Source organism: Bidens hawaiensis, unplaced genomic scaffold, assembly GCF_021521415.1.
Source record: "Bidens hawaiensis isolate Kalapana, Puna unplaced genomic scaffold, B.hawaiensis_p1.1 tig00029860_1, whole genome shotgun sequence".
NCBI lineage: Eukaryota > Viridiplantae > Streptophyta > Magnoliopsida > Asterales > Asteraceae > Bidens > Bidens hawaiensis.
Window position 1 is genome coordinate 174,965 of NW_027494948.1, and position 11,121 is coordinate 186,085.

Sequence of the window (11,121 nt, forward strand, 5' to 3'; positions counted from 1 at the left end):
AGCTTGCATCTCCACTGGGGAGTACAGACCAACTAACTACTACCAGACCAAATGGGTGTTTGGCTAGCTTTTATTTTTATGTTTGTGCTTATATATTAAATTGGCTTATATTTTCTATTATTTTGATAGACTCCTTTAAGTGTTTGGATTAGCTTGTATTCTATAAGTTAATTATGTGTCTTAATAAGTTATTAAATCCACCATTCTTTAATTTGTTAGAGTAATAAGTTGCTTCAATATTTACTAATCCACAACCATTTGAGAACAAATGAGTAATTTACACCCTTAAACAAATAAGCCTAATCAAATAAGCTAAAAAACATCTTCAAATAAGTTTCTTCAAAAGAGCTTACATAAGCTAATAAGCATAAGCTTAAAAAGCTAAGCCAAACACCAAGTTAAGCTTATTTTGTAACAAAAACCTAAAAAAGCTATAAGCTTTGTTAAAAAAGCTAGGCCAAACACCCTCCAAATACACGAGACTATTTTCGCTTTAAATTATATGAATGGTGTATGGATAATAATACTATATTAGGATACTAGGTTATAATCCGCGTATTACACGGGGTTAGGTACAAAAAAGTTGAACTAAACATGATTAATTATGTTTAACATGCATTGGCAAAAGCACATCATCAAATAACAGGATCGAGTAAAACGGTATTAAAAGTTATAATATATAAATACAAACCGTTTGATAAGGTGAACCAGAAAGTTAACATGGTCCAATTCACCGCATGTTAATTCATTTTCAAGTATCTAGGCTGAGCACATACTTAATCCCATATAGCTTGATTGGATTAATGGGTGAATTGAATTTTTTTTAATCGAATGGATCAAGCAGGCTGGAAGTTCTCCAAACGGTGTTTTTAATTAAATGGCGCTGGTTTTACGTCATAAATTTTTTGGTTTTTGAATAGGGGTAAAAACATAAATTTAGATTGGTCGAAATGGTGTAAATTAGAGCCTATGTAACGTTTTTTCGTTGTTTTGGCTGCTCCCCGGGTTGTAGAGGCAGCTTGTGAGTGTTCACGGTTGTTGTTCGGTGTTTTGATTGTTTATAAAAGCTTATAGTTCGAAAAAAAATAAAAAAAAACACTTAAATTTAGTATATTTTGGCAGCCGGTGATGAGACAACACTCAATAGTTGGCGGACTTTTGGGCTAAAAAAATAGGTTAAACGGGTCGCATTTTGGTCAACCCAAATTTCCGTCTGTGCGGTTTAAAGTTGAAATATTTGACATGAATAATAATATGGATCATGAATAATAATATGGATCAGGTTCGAGCTACCACTTTAGCCCTTCTATTTTACGAAACACAATTTTATTCATGATAATTGGCCAGAGTCATTAGATATTGCCGACAACGGCGACCCACACAGACACCGGTTATGAAAATACGACGTGTTATCAAACGTCTGCAGTTCACCACCTTGAGGAATCTCCCCACACAATCTTATTATGATTCAACTCTAAATATGTCAAGCTTTCTGGAAACTCCATCCCTGACATGTTAAACTGGAAACTGTTCCTAGAAAAATCAGCTATTTGAATCGTCTTGTTTCGTCCAAAAAACATGCTTAAATCACCCGTCAGTTGGTTTCTTGATAACTCTATCCAAGTGAAGTTTAAATACCCTAAAGATTTGGGTATGTTTCCGGTTAACTGGTTATGTGAAAGGTAAAAACTCGGGACGCTTCCGGTGAACGTCCCGAATGATTCGGGTATATGTCCCGTGAGCTTGTTTCTGTCTAGACGTATAGCAACAAGTTTAGTCAACTTTGCAAGCTCTGGTGGTATAGAGCCAGTGAGACTATTGAATGATAAATCCAGAAAGTTTAAGTTTGTGAGTTGGCTAAGGAACGAAGGGACCGGACCGGATAGATTAGTCCAGCTTAATCTGAGGTTAGTGAGTTGAGTAAGTTTAGTAATGGATGATGGGATTTGTCCGGTTAGGTTGGTGAGTTAGTGAAACTCTAATGTATGGAGGTACGGGAGGTTACCGACTTCGGGTGGGATTTGGCCGGATATGTTGCCCGAGAAGATGGTGAGTTCGACGACACGGCCGGTGGTTTTGTTGCATTTGAGGCAGTACCATTGGCAGCAATCTAGAGTGGTTTGCCAAGAGGCTAGATGGTAAGGGTTTCCTAGGGATTTCTTGATTTGAAAGAGGACTTTTTCGTCGTTTTTGTTGCATGGTTTGGAGGCGGAGAGAGATGGGGTGAGTAGAGAAAGAAAGATGAGGATAGATATGATGAAGATTGTTTTCTTCATTCTTGTTTGTTATTTGATTTTTTGACTTCAATGTTTATTTATAGATTTTGTGGAGGCAAAATAGATTACGGATTCTCAAGTAGCCGCCCACTAAAGTGCATTGTCAAGATTGGGACTTTTTTTTTTATAAAGGCAATACCTTTTGCTTATGGTTCTAGCAGTAGGAAGTAACATGCCAAGCTAAATGATTTAATTACTTCATATTTCAAAAAATTATATGGTTTTTACGTGGTGGTTTTGTTATGACGCGCGTCGATAGATGTTCCTCATCTCATAATAACAATTTCATCAGAAACGTCGAGAGATTAAGATGCAAGGGTGAGACAATGAGAATGAAGACAAGAAAGCGACACAAAAGTTAGATTTTTGAGCCTCAACATGCAAGCAATCTTTTATGTTGCCAACTAGAGAAATGCTACAATAAAACTTCGTTTAAAATGTACGTGATAGAAGACAACATAGAGTTGTGATGGAGGAAGAATTGAACATATGACGATATTTAAACACTCAAAGCTAAGCAAATTAAATTGGAGGCCCTTAATTGTTAATGCCTCAACATCAGCCTATATCTTTTTTGTTGGTCCAACACCATCATTCATATCTTTTTGTTACTAGTGTGGCATTATTTACATGTTCCTTTGATATACAATATTGCACACCAAATGATTTACCATCGATGTGATAGAAGACAACATGGAGTTTTGCTCCCACTTTTGCCTTGACCTTTTTCTTTCCCATTGGGAAAAGACTTTGCAACCTCGTTTATCAAATGGTCAACGTTGATTCCGTAATCCTCTATCAACAAAGTGGAAGCTAGCAGAGAAGAGAAGGCTCGGAGGATGTGCGAGCCGCATCATCGGCCGGGGCACGTAAGTTTCGGGGACACAAAGTAATTTATTCATATTGCATATATATGTTTTTTGGTGTTAAAAATAATGTTTTTTACAATGGTTTATGATATAATTACATGATCAGAATGGTTTCTGTTTATAATAAATTGGTCGATAAAAGTTTTATCCATGTACATTAGCGAATAAAAAAATTTCGTTAAGGCCTGCGGGCCTTTTTATTTTAGCTCGGCCGGGGTATTTAAATTCTCGGAGACGGCCCTGGAAGCTAGCCTGGAATTTTAAAACGGTAAATTGATTTGGTTTTGGGTTCGGGTTCTCTTTTTAAAATCCGTCTTTTAGCAATTATGTGAGTGAACAAGGTATTTTTTTAGTCATGATTTTAAGCTTTATGTTTATAAAGAAAATTTGTGATTATGATGGAAGTATTGGGTCAATGTAGTGCTAGCCCACTTGATAGAGGCATTTGCTTGAGGTCTCAGATATGGGCAAATGTTTAGTGTAGTATTATTGGTGTGAAATAGGAGTAATTAAAACATTTTTTGTTAAATATAAAATGATGGGAGTATTGAAATTTGGAGAACTGATTGATTATACATATAGTAGTTTACTGGTTTTTATAATAAAAAACATTATTTTAAAACTAAATTTGTTTTTTTACAAATAGTAATGATATTTTTTTTATAATTATGATCATATTTTAAAAATAATTTAATACGTAGAGGTATTTAATGTGATAAAACTTTGTGGAGAGCTGAGAGGAAAATATGATATATGTTGGTTTATTAGAATTTGGGCTTTAAAAAAATATAAACACAAGATAATATTTGAAATGTATCATTTATATATCTCTTGTATAGATAAAATGTGTTTAGTATAAAATTTATACGGGTGATGAAAGTGTATATAATTCTTCAAGATGACAAATGAATGAACGATTGAGGATGCATGACGATAATACAAGATGATATGTACATCTCTCAAGTACAAGATATTTGCTAACTATTACTTATCCTAATTCACTAAAGTACATGGTGTCTATACTATGTGAAAATGAGAGTAGGTATATTTGGTGGGAACCATTTCAACGGTTTGATAGTGACGTCTATCTCCTATTTGTAAGGATTTCTTCTCGTTTCTTTTGCTCATGTCAAGTCAACCAATTGGTTCTTCTATAATCGTTGTGTTCTTTTTTACAAGGTTCGGTGGTGATCACCTATGACGCCCTACACCATATTTATTTACGCGTCTTTTGGTAAATCACGTGTAAATTCTTTAAAAATGCTTCGCGATCGCCGGAAACAAATTTTATGAACACTCTTAGGCCAAACCAATACGATGGGAAACAAAATAACTATCTACATGATAGTCAAAACAATAAAGGTAGTCAACGGTGTGGGAACAGATGTTCAACAACTAGATCAGTGGTCAAAGCAATATCCAGTGTGGTCAAAGTCATCCAGCGGCTTTTCAGTTCACAATTTAAAAAGAAAAGGAAAACAAATTAAGTCAAACCAATATAGGTGGTCAACACTCAACAGTACGTGAAATTAGAGAGGTAAAAAAACCGGTTTCACCCAAACCGACCTAAACCATCAGTTTCAGAATCGGTTCCCCTTAATAACTACCAAGCCGGTTTAAAACCGAACCGGTTTGAGTAAAACCGGTTTATAAACCAGACCGATCTATCTTGTTTCTAAACTGGTTTATAAACCGAACCGGTTTGAATCAAACCGGTTTTGACCAGCCGTTGATCAAACCGGTTCAGTTTGGGTTTAAAATTGGTTTTGTACACCTCTACGTGAAATACGGCCATTCTAAATTTATAATTTCCAAGGGCTTGACCACAATAAGGCCCAAAGGTGCAGTTAGCTCAAAGGTTTTTGGGCTAACCCGGTTAGTGTTGAAACTGGTTGAGTTTGGTCAAAGATCATCAAACCCGGGTTCTCATTAAACTTGGTCGACTAGTCGAGATTCAAGTTCAGCCTCTTTTTTTGATAGAAAAAACCAGCCTACTGATTCGGGTAGGGATGGAATGGGTTGAGTAATTTTATTACCTTAAAAAGAAATTCTACGTCTTACTTTTAATTGTTTTTTCTATTATCTTACGATTTTATAATTTTTAAGAACTAATAACAAGAATCATTTTATTTTTTTTATTTGATACTCCTATAATTTGAACATATTTTTTGAAGTAATTTTATTATTTGTTATATGCAATTATCCTTTCTTACAATTAATTGGCGAAGTACTTTTTTATACACACGTTACTTAACTTTTTATTATTATTATTATTATTTTTTAATTAAACGGCGATATAAATTGTTTTTCTTACAATTATAATTGGCGAAGTATTGTTTATACACACGTCACTTAACTTATTGTTATTATTATTAATTAATTAAACGGCGATATAAATTGTTTTAATAAATGAATAACTAACTTTTAATTATATTTATTTTGGGACTATTCAAGATACCGTTTAAAGACTCAACCGTTATGTTTTCCAACAACCGCTTTTTAACTGAATAACCGCTAACTGCCACATCTCTCAAGCCTATAAATGCATCTCCATTCCATCCATTCTCCTCACCCAACTTCCGATATTTATACAACTTACTATATGCGTACCTATTCGATAAATGGTGGATGTCAGTGATCACAACCAGATCATGAAATCATATCCCTACCACCGCTACCCCATCGCCAGCATGAATTCTTACCAATGCACATGCACAACGGATGGTGGCCAGGGATGGAACAATAGGAGCATTGGTCGCATCAGTAGTTGATCAGATGAGTTGGCAACGAACCGTTACAAGCCCGCGGACCTTTGCCGGAGGATGACAAAAAAAAACCTTCTAAATGCGTACATTGAAGAGAATGTATACATGCGTACATTGAAGATAATGTATTGTAGCACTTTTACAGACCATTTTCTACATGGATATATGCTTCTGTTTATATGATTGTGTATTGTGGTATACTAGTTTGCGTGGACAATATAGCAATTATGTCAACTATTAAATCTAATAATAATGCACGTCCAACACATTAAAATTGGAAACGGAAATCAAAGTGAGGGTTGAAAACATATTTGAAAACAGCATTCAGAGATGAAAATAAAATTAGAAAATGGATAACCAAATGTACCATGGGACATATCATGAGTGAAAGTAATCACATCAGCATTTGTGCTAAACATCTTTGGCTTAGGTGTTGAGTAAAGTAAATTAATTTGGTTTAGTTTCTTTTTTTTTTTTATGCTAATACTGTTGAATAATATTCTGGTTTGTAAAGGACATGAAAATGGATACAGCAAAACTATGGTAGTCATTATCTTTTATTATATATTTTGAACGGTTTTGAATGTGCCGAAAAAACACCGTCGACACGCATGGGTAGCAATACTATTGTATATTTTAAACCGCACCAGGTAATGGGGTAACAATGCTATTTTGAACAATTTTGAACATACCAAAAATAGCATCATCGCAACGCACGAATAAAATGCTGGTTTTCACTAGTTTATATATGTGTCATAACCAAGTTAGTTATGTATAATAAACAATTTGTATATGATAAATGACAAAACAACTCTTATATAATTTTAAATGTATAAAAATAATAAATAATATGTTTAGTTGATCATAAGACTTCATAAATTAAGACTTCGAAAAAAAATAATAATAAGACTTCTTAAATTATTGAAGTTCCTAAACTAACCCCATCCATAATAGTATAACTTAAACATTATACACATAGAGTCATAGACTTTATCAATTTATTTCAATTTCTATTTATAAAAACATTTAGTAAACTTAGTTTTTTATTAATTATTTTATTCTTGAAAACTAAAAAACGTAGAGAGTAAACTGTGAAAATCTTTCCATGAGGTTCGATCATTTTTTTGACTTTCTTTCAAACGGCTTCTTTTTCTTTTTTTTACTTCTTGATTTTGTTATCAGACCCTACAAGTTTTCCAATATTTGTCAATTTCGTTAAACACGCTAACTCCGTCTATTATTTAACGTTATGTTTGGGACATATCTAGTTCGATGAAAGTGATAATTATGACCAAACTTCAAGGACAAAAACAATTTTAATAAACTCTTAAACCAACACCCACCCTAGCCTTCGTTATCCAACCGCCTTCTCCATCTCCTAAATTTTCGCACGTCTTCCCCGATCACTAGGGGTGTATAGGTCGGTCTGTTTTCGCTTGGGGCTAAAACCAAAATTTCTGTTTTGAGTTTTTAAAAACCTTTTTTTTTTCCGGTTTTGATATTTTGGTTTTAGTGACTTCGCCAGAAAAATTTTGAACAAGATACCTTTGGAATTACAAGGTTATCGTCTTCATCAGTTTATCCACAGTTGGTATCTTCTATTGTATCTTCAGAAGCTTTTGAGCTATAATATTAAAAGTTATCAAATGTACCTTTATATATCATTGTCACTCCTAGCAATCAACATCGATGTGTTGCTGAAATGAAATATCTTATAGGCTTTATATGTTGACGCGCCCACTTCAAAGTCATAAATAAGATTGTATAATGTTATTAAAAGTAACTTATAATATTAAAGAGGGAGAACTTGAACTACTCGAGTATTGTTCATGCGACAACTTTGAAGTTTTTGCTGGGAAGACGTGATAACTTCAAGCATGCAAGTAATCAGTGAAGTACTTATGGTTATCTATAAATAGTGGCTTGTAGTGTTCACATACTAAAAAAAACCTTTATAATTTAATACCCGATAAAATTAATAATTTGTTAATGCAAAATTGAATCTCAATCAATAAAATAATAAGAATAGAATTTTTTTGGAATACCAATGTATATATTGGTTTTAACAAAACTATAAATTAATAATTACTAAAAGATTTCAAATTTTAAGATCGTCTACTGAAAAATGAATCTATTATTCACTTGTTTTTTTTGTTGAACAGTTGAACTTTTAACTTATATTGACTTTCATGACTTAATTTCAAATAAAAAGTTTTGTCAACCCCTGCACCAGATCTTATTGAGTGTATCCTTGGTGATCTTTCTTATACTCGTATAACAGTTTTCGTTGTTGATTGGTCATGGTTGACTTTTGAACAACTTTTAGTTTATGAGCCATGTATAGTTGATGTGATTTTAAAAAATTTCAGTGAACATTTTATAGTGATTAATTTCCAATAAGCATGTAAATAGAGAAGAAATGTGTCTTGAAATTTGTTTTTGCAATTTTTATTTTGGAACATTTTATTTTAAGAAAGTTTTGTTGCAATTTTATATTGTCTATGTAAAAGGTAAATTGGTTTGAAATTTGAATGCTATTCGTGCATATCATTCATTAGATATATAAGCAAAAATTAAAAATTTGTGTGATATGAATTTAGCAAGGACTTTTCTATAACGAAACGAAAAAATGTATATATAGTTTTTTTCATTTTTGTTGTGACATTCCATAGTTAGGAAACATAAAGTGATACCAATGGGGCCACCAACAATGGCAAAACCTCTAAAAAATCAAGGTATTAGGGAATAGGAGGAGTTGATAGAGATTCGTTGTAAAAAAACAGTAACATGAAGTGAATGATCTGGAGTTAGATAAAACGAGGTGGAAAATCAGGGTTTTGGATGAGTAAAAAATAAAAGCAGACTTGAGAAGTCCGGATTGGTTACAAAGTGGGTTAAATTGGACTTCAGAATTAGAGAACTATAGTTTTGTTTTGTTTTTTTAAGAGCAATCTTTCTCATTGCTAAACTAAAAAATTACAATAAAGTGGCAGGTGAGTGAATAACAAGCTACACCGCAACCCCTTTGGAATATCAAATTCAATCCTACTAAAACAAAGTTTTGGGTTTTAGGAGCCGAAAAGTTACTACTCACGACATGTTGAACCCTGGAAAAAAAAGCCACAGCCTCCGGAGCCAGGAAATCGAATGTATCAAAAGCAAAAGGTCTAAACACGTATTGATTATTCAAACAAGCTTTCACGTGTTTGACAACTAGAGTTTCGGAATGCAAAAAATAACACTAAACTTGGCAAGTCCGGTATTATTTAAATTTATGACACTGATACACCTACGATTCATATCAGGAAAATACATTAATCCCAGACTTAAAATTTTGAACACACATTTTTTTGAATTTTTTTTACCCTGATTATGCAACAAAGGATTCTGAAAACCCAATTTTGAAAAATGAAATTCAATATCAAAACTGTACACGGCAAGGTGATTATGGGTTGGGGCTTAGGTATATTTGGTATGAGGGCCCCTATGCAAAGGCCGAAGAAAATAACACTAATTGGGCCCTTTATAGTCAATGTCTGAATTCGCAGTTCGTTTTTTTCATTATAGTTCGTTTTTTCATTATACTAATAAAAATCCAGTGATGCAACACAAATGCTAGGAACGAATCCAGGGGTGGGTATACTCTTCTGGTACGAGGGTCGGTCGTTCCCTGTGAATTTTTTTTGTATTATTATAGCTATAGACCTATAGATGATTGAGAAAATTGCCGACCCCAGTAAGAAAATTTACTAAGTCCGTGAGTCAAATCAAGACTCATAATCGATCACTTGTGTTTTAAGTTCAAACCTTTTTTAGCACGTTAAAATTAGTTTCAACTTCATATAAGGTTAATTAAGTTTAGAATGCAAATGTTATAACGTATTTAAGTACAAATCAAAATATATATCACGTCAATTCACCAAATTAGATCCAAAGTGTTAACATCTACAACACACACCTACTTAAAGTTTAATTCATTTAATAATTAATATAATCGATTTCGAATGGATTTTTAGTAAATTAGATTAAGTCAGTGTGAATGATGAGATTGGGAAGGTTTGATGAAAAATAATATAACTAAGCTTACGACTGATTACTCCGTGTGAAATGGATCGAATCGAATCGAATCGTATGAAGAAGCCGGATTTGAGGAAGAATCAATTCTGTTGCTGCTGCAATTTGATGGAAGATTTTGGATCCTAACTGGGTTTGTGTTCAAAATAAATAAATAATTATATGAACCTCAACATTTTATTTTGATGGATTATTATTATTATATGTTTTTAATTAATTGTGACACACAAGGCTTTATGTTGTGCGGCTCGTAATGTAGAGCAGAGCAGCCTTATTCGGCAACAACTTCGTTTATATTTTTCAGTTTAACAAACGAATCAACATAAACATGGAATTTCGTTTGACTAACTAAATGAACCAACACAAACCAATGACCATTTTCAGTTGTGTTTGTGAACGCTTGATACGTGTTTATTTACGTATGTTTGTTTATTAAAGATTTTTAATGACTTTTCTAACCTTATGATATAGATTAATGCAAAATTATTAACTATACAAACAAAAATACATGTGTGTATAGTGTGATTGATTTCACCACCATAAACTTGGTTGCGGATCGGATAGTTAACAATGACCATTTTCAGTAAATTATACATTATTTGTGTTCATTTCCTTAATGAATGAAAACAAACAAGAAATTGATATCTTTAGTTACTTTTTCGTGAACTGTTTGGTTGTCCGATAAAAACTTGATGGACAAAACATGTGCAGGGCCTTATTTAGTTCGGCTTGAGGTTTTCAATCTTTAGTTACTTGTTCGTGAACTATTTAATGTACCATATATAAACTTGAATATTTTCTTTTTTAACACAAATATATACACTTACATACTTGAACTATACGTACGAAAGTTCCAATTCTTGCCTAGCTAATACATGGTCTTAATTTCAAAATAAGTCGACCTTATCTTTTGATCACAAATCTTGTTTTATCATCACTTTTAAGTCCTTCAAACCATACATGCAAAGGCTCAAATGGCAAAAGTTGTCATATTCTATTATGCAAATTAATAATGATCTTGGTTGCATCAAGATGGTGTCTATTTTATTTTATAATAAAAAGATAAAAATAATTATTTGTAACGGTACCGGAAGCTTTACATATCCATTACTTGGCTTCATTTTCCTGTAAAAAAAC

At 32.8% G+C, this 11,121-nt stretch overlaps 1 pseudogene; it reads right to left on the reverse strand.

The window, feature by feature from the left end:
- Nucleotides 1-1,330: 1,330 nt before the first annotated feature.
- On the reverse strand, nt 1,331-3,033 carry LOC143579485 (polygalacturonase inhibitor-like; annotated as a pseudogene).
- Nucleotides 3,034-11,121: the final 8,088 nt, after the last annotated feature.